This window comes from Anomalospiza imberbis, chromosome 6, assembly GCF_031753505.1.
Source record: "Anomalospiza imberbis isolate Cuckoo-Finch-1a 21T00152 chromosome 6, ASM3175350v1, whole genome shotgun sequence".
Lineage (NCBI taxonomy): Eukaryota > Metazoa > Chordata > Aves > Passeriformes > Viduidae > Anomalospiza > Anomalospiza imberbis.
This window is the reverse complement of record NC_089686.1, coordinates 55,948,606-55,961,131: the sequence shown is the minus strand read 5'-3', so window position 1 is coordinate 55,961,131 and position 12,526 is coordinate 55,948,606. Positions and strand designations below refer to the sequence as shown.

At 58.2% G+C, this 12,526-nt stretch overlaps 1 long non-coding RNA gene across 1 annotated transcript; it reads left to right on the top strand.

Moving 5' to 3' along the window:
- Nucleotides 1-83: 83 nt before the first annotated feature.
- LOC137476286 (uncharacterized) lies at nt 84-8,805 on the top strand. Its single transcript, XR_011000307.1, has 4 exons — nt 84-286; nt 1,271-2,638; nt 3,427-5,553; nt 5,644-8,805. It is a non-coding gene; the product is annotated as an uncharacterized lncRNA (long non-coding RNA).
- Nucleotides 8,806-12,526: the final 3,721 nt, after the last annotated feature.

Below are 12,526 nucleotides of genomic sequence, written 5' to 3'. Positions count from 1 at the left end.
GTCTCTCCCTGCCCCTCTCCCTCCTTCCCCGCAGCCGCGGGGCTCGGGGCGCCGGAGAATAAAGCCCAGAGAGCCGGAGCCCCGCGCCCCCCGCTGTCCCTGGAGCCCCACATGGGGCCGGGCCCGCTCGGACCATGGACTCTCGGGGTGGCTTGGAAGGGACGACGAAAACTCTCTGGACTCTGTTGTCCCATTGCACGGCAAAGAACACGTCCAAAACTGCCTCCTCACCCTCATGGAATGGCAGTGGCTGTGTGGAGCTCTGGCAGGACCACCTGGAGACCAGGTAAGAACAGAAATGGGAATGTTTTGGCTGCTGGTGGATGTAGTTTTCTCTTTTCAAGATGTTCCTCTGACTGATGTTTTCACAGTGGTTTGCTTGAGGGTAGTTCCAAGAATTTTGAAGTAGTAGGAAAAGAGTGAGGAAAAAAAGTGAACCTGATCGATTTCTAGTAATTCCAAACTTCTCCCACAGCACCGCTCTGGGGAAAAGCTGGTTAAAGTGTACAGATACAGAGGAACAAGTGTTGTAAACCTCCTTGGCTCTCTGACAGAGCAAACCTTCCAGTAATCCCAGTACATCTCTCTGAGAGACTCTGGGATCATAAGGTCTTCCAGGAAAGCAAAACAAGCACAGAGATGAGGGAATAGGATTCCAGTTAATAATGATTTGATGGGTGTAGGAATGATTCTTGTATGTTTGATGCTCCCCTTTTAACTCCTGAAATCATTTTAACATTATTGCTTTAGCAAATGGTCTAAATTTGAGAGGAAATGGTGCAAAATAAATGCGTGGAGAGATCATGGAACCCCCAGATGGTCTGAGTGGGAAGGGACCTTAAGGATCATTTCATTCCATCCACAGCCCAGGCTGCTCCAAGCCCCATCCAGCCTGGCCTTGGACACTTCCAGGCATGGAGCAGCCACGATTTCTCGGGGTTTATGGGCACAGGAGGAAATTTCCAGCAGGAACTGAGGAGTTTCCTTTGCTCTGTCCAGCCCCAGCAGGGCTGTGGGAGGCAGAGGATGTGGGAACAGGAGCTTTGCCCACTGCCTCGGGGGAGTCTCTGCTGTCCCAAAACGCAGCAGAGCAAACGTTTGTGGTGGAACATCCCGTTGGAAGGAGCTGCCAAGCCAGGAACGGGAGCGGGCCGCGGAGCAGGGATGGCGCCAGGCAGAGGGGTGACATCCAGAGGGTGCCACCAGCCCGTCCCTGCTGCCCAGGCTGGGGATGAGCAGGCTGGTGACTGTCCCTGTGCTGGCTCTGCAGGATGAGGAAGCCAACCCTGCCGAGGAGGAAGATGAGGAGGTGTGGGAGGATGGAGACAGCGGCCACCAAAGCTGGGGAAGGCACGAGTCCAGGTAGGAGATGCTGCCTTCCAAGGAGAGGGACTTGTCTGTCCCACTGGAATTTGGGGTGTGAGGCCAATGGAACAAAGGGTTTGATTCTATTTTCTTACATTCTCATGTGCTTTAGGAGGTATTTGTGGAAAGGTCATTATCCCTGATGGACTCTCTGAAAAACAGGGATTGAAACTTTCTGAGGTGACCCAAACCTGCCTGCATGTATCCAAATGCAGCCCCCAATCCCTGTTTTTGTGTACAGTTGGAATGAGACCTCAGCTGCTGTTGCTTGCCAGCTCACAAGTTGTGTAGCTCAGAGTGTGCAGCCCTGAAGGGCCGGGCTGTGTTTAAACAGAGAACAGAGATCTGGAGTCATTTCCTAGCAGGGAACTTGACTTGGAAGCTGCGTTCCAAACTCTTGTGCACCTTTATTTTATCTCCCACATGGAGTTCCCTAAGGAAGGTGGGGTGTTCCTAACAAAAGAACATCCAAATTCATTGGTGGTAGAGGGCTTAAAATCAAAGTGTGAGTGGAGGTGCCTTTAGGACACTTAAAATTCCTTAGTATATGAATGGAATTTAAATGAAATATCCAAATCCTGACAAGCTTGTATGAACTCCAAAGCCTCTGCAAGTGTTCTACAGCCAGGGAGGGAGACAACAGTCTGGAGTCTCTCCCCAAAAACTGGCTGCTGGTTTGTTTGACCAGGCATAGGAACGATTGTGTATTCCCTGGGGTTGTCTTTATGGAGAAAGGTTTATTTATGTGCCCTGGGTTTATTCAGGGTATCTTCAGAATGATGGAAACTGATTCCATTGAAATGCCAGAGGTGCCCAATGCTTTCCCCAGCCAGAGCTCGGAGCCAGCCCTGTGGGAAGGGGTTTAATGCCCATTTTCCCAATCCCTCGAGGCAGCAGCACTGGAGCACTTGAGCCAAGCATGCCCGAGGTGCCCAGTGCTGGCAGGAGGCAAATCCAGGGACTGGACAGTGGGAGTTTGCCCTGCTCCTGGAATCCCAGACCTGGAGCTGTGTTTCAGAGAGCCCAGGAGAAGCTGCCTCACTCAAACCTCGTTTAAAGCTCAGCATCCTCCCTGCTCCCTTGTAATTATTGTTGCTGCTGTTGCTATTTCCCAATACTATTATTATTGTACATTCCCACTCCATGTCTTCCATAGCCCTTTGTTTCCCACAGGTGGTGCTTTAGGAAAGCCCCTCCAGCCTGGGAAGGAGCTTTTGGCTCTGGACACATTCCCAGTCCCCAGGAGCAGCAGGACCTGTGCTGTTCCCAGCAGGTGAGGCAGAGGTGCCTTTCCTTCCTCCCTCCCTTCCCTGCTGCACTTTGGCTTTTTGAGGGATCTCTGGGGGTCTGAGGGAGAAGTTCTTTGTCACTCCAGGGCAGAATCAGCCCTGGTCCCACTAAAAGCAGGAGGAATCATTTTATACCTGGTTTTGGATAACATTTTGTGCTTTCTCTCTGTTGCTGACACCGTGTGGTGAAGCAGCAGCTCCCAACCTTGTCAGTGCTGCGCCCTGGAATGGTTTTTATTTGTAACACCAGGAATTCCCTGCTGGAATCCCAGTCACAGCCCCCCAGATCAATGTGCAGTTTAAGGTCTTACACCCTGACCAGGACAATTTCCTGTCTCTGGGCATGGAAAATGGGGAAAACTCAGACTGGAGTGGAGCCAGGATCCAGAAGAGGGGAGTGAGGCAGCGTGCTCAGCCCAGGCTGGGGTTGGCACTGGGGCTGTTCCCCGTTGGATGGTGCCCATGTGAAACAGATCCTTCTCTTCCTTTGTCCAAAGTCCAGTGGCAAAGGATTCAGAAACTCACAAGTGGGACCTGGAATGAAAATGGGTCTGTTAAAATTAGGTAAAGAATGCAATAAGAAAAAATGGGCATCTTTCTTATGTATGAAAATAATAAGGAATAAATGTCAAAAAAGAGGCACTTTAATTTGGTGTCACCTCTCATTTTTTATGGATAGAACCCCATAGTGGGCAATCAGAAGAGAAGCAGGAAAGCCAGGAGCCTTTGACTTCCAGAGTGGACCTAATTTCCATTTTCTCCTCTCTTTCAGGACAGGAAAAACCACTTAACTCATCCCATCTCTGCCCAAAGCTTTGGTGTTTGAGCAGCCAAGCCCAACATGCTCCGGCCTGCACTGGAGAGCCCCTGGTCCTGCCCGTGGTGTGGGGTGAGTCCCCAGTTGTCCCCAGAGGGACCTGCCCTGGTTTCAGGCTGCCCTTGCCCTGGTCCCTGCAGTCCCCAAGGCCTGGGACACAGAGAGCCCTGTCCCAAGGGGCCTTTGGCTCCGTCAGGAATGTGGTGGCAGCCCCGGAGCAGTGGGAGCTGAGAACTGGGGCAGTGGCCGAGGCTGAGGCAGGGCAGGGCAGTGTTTACCTCGGGGGGTTGGCCCCACACGCTGAGTTTCAGCAGGATCAGGGTCACAGCTGCTGCACTTTGTGCACCCAGGGAGTTTCTGTCCCCCCTGGAGATTTCCTGCCGGGATGTGGCAGCGCAGGGGGCAGAATGAAACCCGCAGCTCCCGTGGCCATTGCTGGCCCTCGTCCCTCTGTTGTGCCATCAGACTGTGGGAATGTGCTGCTGTCACTGCCACTGCCACCCCAGCTGGGGGCTGTGTCCTCCTGGCAGCCCTTCCCAGCCCCAACACGAGCTCCAGCGGTGCCTCTGTGCCGCGTTGGGAGCCTTTGCTGGGAATGTGCCTCATCCCTGGGAGTATCCTTTTGTTCCAGAGCAGACAGACTCCAGAGCTTTTGGGCTTGTCAGCTTCAGAGTTTGATTGCCAAGGCCCCTGAAAGGAAGAATGACAATGAGGTTTGTCCAGGTGGTGCTTTCAGACCCCGCCTGACAGTGTTTGCTTTTGTTGGAGGTGGTTGTGCATTTGCACTGCAGGGAATGAATGTCCCCTTCCCAATTCAGCCCGGCAGATCCCAAAGGCTCTTACAGGAATATTTATCCTTTACTTCCCTCTGTGATAACTTAATCTCCACCCTGCCATGAGCCATTCCTTGAGTTCTCCTGGAGGAAACCTCACAGCAGAGGAGTTTGCAAAGGAGCCCAGAGCTGTGTTTGGAGCAGAGAGAGCTGAGAGCTGCATCTGCCTGTGCTGCCCCAGCCTGGCAACATCCACACGGAGCAGCCTGGGCAGATGGGATTTGATGGAGCAAAATCCCATCATGGAAGAGGTTTTCTCCTGTGCAGATCAGGCATGGGGCAGGCAGTGAACTTTGGAAATCAGCTGATTTCCCCAGAAAGCATCACTCCCATCAGCAGGAATGACAGGACCTGTGCCCACTGCTCAGGATTCACCCAGCCAAAATCAAGGGTAAAGGTTGGTTTGGGTCTGAGAACTTGAAATAACTTTGAAAGGGAAGAAATCACCTTTTTCTTCTTCCTTTCAGGTGCTGGAATTGCCTCTGGATGTGTGCTGAGCTCTCACTGCAGGGAACTGCCAGGCCTTAATGATTGTGAGTTCATGTTCTTCTCACTGGGGAATTAATAATTATTAATTATTAGTTACAGAAATGTTTTCTGAAACCCCCTTGCTGGTAGATGTTCTCTTTCTGCCTTTGAATTTACAGCTGTTCCCTGCTGTCATTTGCCCTGCCTGAATTCCTTGCAGCTCCTAGCTGGGAAAACCTGGGATAACTCAGAGGGGACAGAGGTGACATTTGTAGCTGAAAACCTGGGGCAGTTGAGAGGGGACACAAGAACTGCTTGTGCAGGAAAATGTGAGGGGATGTCAAGGGGAGCAAGGTGGCACTTTTGAGGGAAAAGCTGGGGTGATGTTTAGGGGAGAGAATGCAGATTTGTGGAGTAGAAAAGAGCTAATCAATATTGTACCACAAGGAAAAATTTTGGGAGTAAAACGCAATGTAATCTGTAAGGGACAGAATGAATGTATTGCAGTAAAAATGAGGTATCAGTAGTACACAAGGAAAATTTTGGAGGCAAAACTTGACAAAATCTCAAGAGTAGAGAATGAACACTTTGAGGGGAAAATGAGGTGATGAGTACTGAGCATGTAGGGAAAATCTGGGGGCTAAATCTGAGCTAATCTCTAGAGGAGAGCATGAACATGCTGAGGTAACATGAGGGAATCGGTTGTGGGCAGATGGAGAAATTTTTGGGTAAAAACTACATGGAATAATCTGTAGAGTGAACATTTTGAAGTAAAAATTAGGTACACCTGGAAAATTTTGGGGGTAAATCTTGACAAAAGCTCCATGGTAGAAAGTAAATCTTACTTTACTTAAAGTAATGGAAAAATGAGGCAATCAATAGTGGACAGGTAGGGGAATTTTGTGGGGCAAAACCTGAAATAATCTAAAGGTTGAGAAATAATATTTTTGGGTAAAAACAACGCAATAAGTTGTAGACAGTTAAGGAAGATTCTGGGGGTAAAACTTGAGGTAATCTCAAGGGAGAGTGTGAACACTGACAAACTGAGGCAATCACTGGGGGTATGCAAGGAAATTTTGGGGGTGAAACTTGGGAAGATCTGTAGGGAAGAGAATGAACACACTGAGGTAGAAATGAGGCGATCAATAGTTAATATTAGGTAGAATTTGGGGGGCAAACCCTGAGGTAATTATGTAGGAACAATAAGTGGTTTTGGGAAAAAATGTGACATAATTTGTAGGGGACAGAATGAACATTTTGGGGATAAGAGACATAACCTGTGTAGTTTTGGTTTTAAAATGTAGTTGGCAAAGAGGGGACAAAATGGACATTTTGGTAATAAAATCTGAGGTAATCTGTAGAGGAAACAATGGATATTTTGAGGTGAAAAGGAGGTAATCAGTACTGGGCAGGTAGGGAAAATTGGGGGGTAAAATGTGAGATTATCTCTAGGAGAGAGCAGGAGCATCCTGAGGTAAACTGAGGGAATTGCTGTGGACAGGTGGTTAACTCTAGGGATAAAACTTGAGGGAATCTCCATGGTAGAAAATGAATATTTTGAGGTTAAAATTAGGTACTCAGTGGTGGAGAGGTATGGAAAACTTCAGGGGTAAAATCTGAGATGATCTGTAGCACAGAGGATGAACTTCATGGGGTAAACTGAGGTGATCAGTTACAGACAGGTAGGGAAATTGCTTGGTGGGGGGAACTGAAATCATCCATAGGGTAAAGAAGGAAAATACTGAGATGGAAATGAGGAAATAGGGAATGGATAAGTAGGGAAAATAATGGGAGTAAAGCTTGTGCTAATCTCCAGAGTAGAGAAAGAATGCTTTCTTGCAAAAAGTGAGGAAAACAGAAGGGGACAGACAGGGAAAATGTGGGGGGAGAAATCTCAGGTAATCTCCAAGTGAGGGAAGGACTGTTTTGAGGTAAACTCAGGACTCGCTGTGTCCTCCTCCTTGGCAGCAGCCAGCAGGGAAGGGAGAAGAGGCCTCGAGCTGGAGAGGGGCAGGAGAAAGGCACTGTGGGCAGAGGAACCCCCCTGGTGTCACCAGGGCATTTGTGGGGAACAGAATGGACACTCTGGGAGCAAATGGAGGTGATTGGATTGTCCCTTTGGGGGATGCTGGCATTTAGATAATTCCATCCATTTGGCTGCTGAAACTTCCCAGCCAGGGCTTTGGCTGACAGGGCAGCACAAAGATTGTTCCCTGTGTGGTGCCCAGATTTGGGATTCAGCTTGGCTAGTCCAGATGAGTTAGAGCTATAGCCCTGAATTCCTGCTGGAATAATCTCACAGTGCCTCATGCAGCATGGATATTCCCACACAGAGCTGCCTATTTAACTCCAGCTGTGCCAGGAACCAGCAGAGGTTCCAGGAAAGCTCAGTGGGATCAGGACAAGGACAGGTTGATATTCCACAGCATTTCCTATTTATAACCCTTTGCTATTTATTCATCCCCCAGCCCCACCCATGTCCCTGGGGGCAGCTGACAGAGTTCCCTGGAATTCAGTGGTTCCACCCCCTGAGCTCGGGCTCCAGGTGATGTTTGGAAGCAGCAGAAGGCGGTGGCCGGACGCGCTCCCGGCCGTGCTGAGGCAGCCCCTGTGCCCAGGGGAGGACATCTCTCCCTGCAGAAGCTGAGCTCGTTCCAGGGCCTCGGGAGTGGCCTCCGGGAGTTCTTTTCCCTGAGGAAAGGGATGCACATCCCTGCCTTCAGGGCACCTGCACTGTGACCCACCTGTGAAAGCTTCCCAGCAGTTCTGCAGCTCCAGCTGGCTCCCTGAAAAACTCCAGACTTCATCCAAACCAAACTTCATCCAACTCCCACCTTTTACTTTACAACATCTCCGAGGGCATTGCTTGGGATTGAATTTCTGTGAGGGAAATTCCCTTGGCTTTAATGCTGCTGCTGGAGGATGTCCCCAGGCTGGAAGGGAAGGGATTGGGGTGGCTGGGACATACCTGGTGGGTGTGTGGGAGCTCCAGGAGGCGGGCACGGGAATTGCTGTCTGAGTTCCTCTGCAAAGCCAACGTGCCGACATTCCCAGGCAATGCCAGCTGTTCCTTGGGCTATTTTTGGGATGTCAGTGGGCTCTGTCCGGGCTGCAGCATCTCCAGGTGCCTGTTCAGAGCAGCCTCTGGCCGAGGAGCCGCGGGCAGCCCTTTATCCGTGCCCATCCCGGCGCTGCCCGGGTATCCCAGTGCCCATCCCTGGGATGTGTTTGGCACGCTGCCTGCCACGGGCAGGACACTGAGGCACAGCTCCTCCCCTGCAGGTACCAAGGACAAGAGGGGCTGCTTCCCTTCCTGGGGCTCGGCCTCCTCCCGCCCCGCGTTCCCGGCCAGCTGGGACGCACCGAGGGAACACCGAGGAACATTCCTGGCAGGGAGCAGGAGTCCCTGAGGGCTCCGTGCAGCTCTGGGCCCGAGAAGAGCCCCGGCCTCAGCCCCCACCGTGACTTCGGGCTGTGAACACTCACCTGCAGGAAACGCCCCTCTGCAGGCAGGACCAGCCCCGACACTCTCCAGAACTTTGGCCATGGACCAAGGGAACCCTCAGGACTTGTCTTGCTCATTTCTCCCTGGAAAGGGACATGGCACAAGCACCTTTGCAGCCATCAGGGAAATGCTGGAAAGGGCAGAAAATCAGGGTTATTGCAAGAGTTTTGTGCTGTCACACAACTGCTCACCTGTGTTGTTCCACAGTCAGATGCTGGCCGTGGAGCTCTGCCCTGTGGATGTTCCAGGGGCTGGTGTGTAAAGGAGCATTAGCATAACAGAAGGAGGCATACTAGCATAGGAATTCCCTTGCTGGCACTTGGCATTCCCATCCCAGGCAGGACATTGCCATGACCTGACACGGGCTTGGTTGGAGCAGGGTGCTGAAAATGCCCAGGCTGTGGGTTCAGTCCCCAGATGAGCCGTTCACATAAGGGCTCAGCTTGGTGCTCCTTGTGTGTCCCTTCCCACGCAGGATATCTGATGACCTGGAAATAAAGACTAAACAGTTTCCACTGGCTTTTTGAACCCAGAGGTTTTTGCATTGGAGAGTGCGAGCCACAGGGAACCTGGGGGGAGGAAGGAGAGCATCAGGTCTCAGCTGGCAGGTGTCAGATGAGCGGCCCGAGCAGAACCGAGCCCCAGCGGGGCCCCGTCCAGCACCGGGCACAGCCGGAGCAGGAGCGGCAGCGCCGGGCTCGGCCCCAGCGCCCGGCCCGGAGCGGCTCCTCCGGCCCGGAGCGGCGGGCGGCGCTGAGGGGTCCCGGGGCCGGCACGGGCGGTCCCCGCGCCCCGCCCGCTTCCAGCCGCGATCCAGCGCCTGCTCTGGGAAAGCGCCGCTCTCCTGCCGGGCCCGGCAGCGGCACAGCCGCGGCTCCCCGCGGCCGCAGCGGGACCTGCCCGGAGCACCGGCGGGGCCCCAGCTCCGCGCCGGCCGCGGTCCGAGCAGGAGCAGCAGCGCCGGGAGCGGCCCCAGCGCCCGTCCCGGAGCGGCTCTTCCTTCCCGCCTGCAGTGAGCCCAGTCCCTGTTCCAGCCGCAATCCCGCGTCCGCTCTGCGGCCCCACGGCTCGCAGCTCGGGACCCCCAGCAGACACCGGCAGGACCCAGACCCGAATTCCCTGGCCCGGGTCCCGTTCCCACCTCAGCGCCTCGAGCTCCGCGCAGCGCCGGGAGCAGCCCCCGATCCAGGGCTCCGCACAGCGCTCCGAGCGACGGCCCCGCCGCATCCCGGGATGAGCACCCACCGCACAAAGCGGAGCGGGCGCGGATCCGCCGGGATTTACGGGAGCGGGCGGGGCGGGGCGGGGCCGGCCCAGGTGTGAGGGGCGGGGCCGGCCCAGGTGTGAGGGGCGGGGCCGGCCCAGGTGTGAGGGGCGGGGCCGGCTCAGGTGTGAGGGGCGGGGCCGGCTCAGGTGTGAGGGGCGGGGCCGGCTCAGGTGTGAGGGGCGGGGCCGGCTCAGGTGTGAGGGGCGGGGCCGGCTCAGGTGCGCGGCCCCAGCGCGGCTGCGCGGGGCGGGGCCGGGGGGATTTAAGCCCCGGGAATCAGCTCAGGAGCCATTTGCCCCCTCGGCGCTCGGTGGGGAAGGTTGCGGCCGTGCCGGGCTCCATATCTTTCTATCTCTCTATTTCTTTTCCTTTTTACTTCTCTTTACCTCTTTTCCTCTATCCCTTCCTTCCTCCCCTCCCCCATCCCCCACGCCCTCCCCCCCCTACCCCCCCCTCCCTCTCCCCCCTAGCCCTCCCCTCCCTCCCCCCCGGCCGGACCCCCCCTACACACCCCAACCCTGCCCTACCCTTCCACCTTTCCCCTGCTTCATCCACGCTTCCTTCCCCCGCCACCCCGGCTCCCACCTGCCTCCTCACCCTGCTCCCCTTCCCCCGAATTCCTCCCCACCTGCCCTGAATCCTTCCCCTCCATCTTTCACCTTTCTTTCCCCTCTACCTTCCCCTTTTCCTCTTCTTCCCTCTGCACCTTGACCCTCCCAGCTGTGCTCCATCCTCGTCCTCCGTCCTCCACCCGTCCTGCCCCCCTCCCTGCTCCCCTGCACACCTCGACCCCCCCCCTGCCCTCCTTCCTTGGCCCACCCTGACCGCCCCCGCTGTTTCCCTATTCCCGTCCTCTGTCCTCCCCTCCCTCTTTCCCCCGCAGCCGCGGGGCTCGGGGCGCCGGAGAATAAAGCCCAGAGGGCCGGAGCCCGGCGCCCCCCGCTGTCCCTGGAGTCCCCACACGGGGCCGGGCCCGCTCGGCGGGTCCCCCCACACCGGTCAAATACACCGCCCGACACCGCCGGGGCTCCGGCCTTCCCTACATCACACTGGGGGCTCCCGGGGAAGGGGCTTGGGGGCTGGGGTCGGGTGGGTCAGGGAGGGCCCCCTCCTCGGGAGGGGGTCCGGGGGGTGGTGGGTTGGGGTGGGATGGGCCCCCTCCGGAGGAGGGGGTCCCGGGGGGGTTCGGGGTGGGCCCCCTCCGGAGGAGGGGGTCCGGGGCAGGGGGGTGGGGCGGAGGGGGGCATTCCCCCCTCCAGTCCCCGCCCCCCTTCCCCGGATCCCCTCCTCCGGACGGGGCTCACCCGGGCCCCTCCCGGGACCCCCTCCTCCGGACCGGGGCCCGGGGGAGGGAGGGGGGGGGGTGGGGTGGGGGGGCAGGCCGGGAGGGGCCGTTTGTTTGTCCGGTGATCGCTGTGTGTGCTCACGCTGCAGAGTGACGTGACCCCCTCCGCTTCCCCCCCACCCCACCCGCCCCCCTCCCTCCCCCGGGCCCCGGTCCGGAGGAGGGGGTCCCGGGAGGGCCCGGGTGAGCCCCGTCCGGAGGAGGGGATCCGGGGAAGGGGGGCGGGGACTGGAGGGGGGAATGCCCCCCTCCGCCCCACCCCCCTGCCCCGGACCCCCTCCTCCGGAGGGGGCCCACCCCGAACCCCCCCGGGACCCCCTCCTCCGGAGGGGGCCCTCCCCCCCTAACCCACCCCTCCACCCCCAGGACCCCCTCCTGAGGAGGGGGCCCTCCCTAAACCCCCCAGCCCGGGACCCCCTCTTCCAGAGGGGGCCCATCCCACCCCAGGACCCCCTCCTGAGGACGGGGCCCTCCCTCAACCCTCCCCCAGGACTCCCTTCCTGAGAAGGGGCCCTCCCTGACCCCCAGCCCCACGCCGCCGGGGAGCCCCCACTGCGCTGTGGGCAAAGCCGGAGCCCCGGCGGTGCCGGGCGGTCCTTGAGAACCGCACTGGGGGAACCGCCGAGCGGGCCCGGGCCCGTGTGGGGCCCAGCGAGGGCGGGGGCGCCGGGCTCCGGCCCTCTGGGCTTTATTCTCCGGCTCCCCGAGCCCCGCGGCTGCGGGGGAAAGAGGGAGAAGGGGACAGAGGAGGGATCAGGGATGAGGGGGGGACGGAGAGGGGTTGGGGGAGGTTGGGGAGAAGGAGGGGGAAAGGGAAAGGCCGGCTGGGGAGAGGGATGATGGACAGAGGAGGGGTAGAGGGGGAAGAGAGGGGAGTCGGGCTGGGGAGAGGGTAGGGAGAGGGCCGAAAGGAGGAGGGGGCGTGCAGGGAAACAGGGAGAGAGGGCAGGGGAGGCTGGGGAGAGGGGAGAGGGCGGGAGGGGGCTAGGAGGGAGGGGGGATGGGGGGAGAGAGAAAGAAGCTGGAGGGGTAGAAAAGAGGGGATAAGGGGGGGAAGGAGGAGGAGGATAAGGGCAGGAGAAAGAGGGGAAAGGAAGAGGGGTAGAGGAGGCCTCTCCGAGCCACGCCGGGAGAGCCCGGCCCTGCAGCAGCCTGCCCGCGCTCTGAGGGAGCAAATGGCGCCCACCGGGCGATTTCCGGGCATTAAATCACCTCGGCCCCGCCCCGCGCAGCCGCGCTGGGGCCCCGCGCACCTGAGCCGGGCCCGGCCCCGCCCCGGGACCGCCCCAGAGCCCGGGACCGACCCAGAGCCCGGGACCGCCCCAGAGCCCGGGACCGCCCCAGAGCCCCGGGACCGCCCCCGAGCCCGGGACCGCCCCAGAGCCGGGACCGCCCCAGAGCCCGGGACCGCCCCAGAGCCCCGGGACCGCCCCAGAGCCCCGGGGACCGCCCCAGAGCCCGGGGACCGCCCCAGAGCCCGGGGACCGCCCCAGAGCCCGGGACCGACCCAGAGCCCGGGACCGCCCCAGAGCCCGGGACCGACCCCGAGCCCGGGACCGCCCCAGAGCCCCGGGACCGCCCCAGAGCCGGGACCGCCCCAGAGCCCGGGACCGACCCCGAGCCCGGGACCGCCCCAG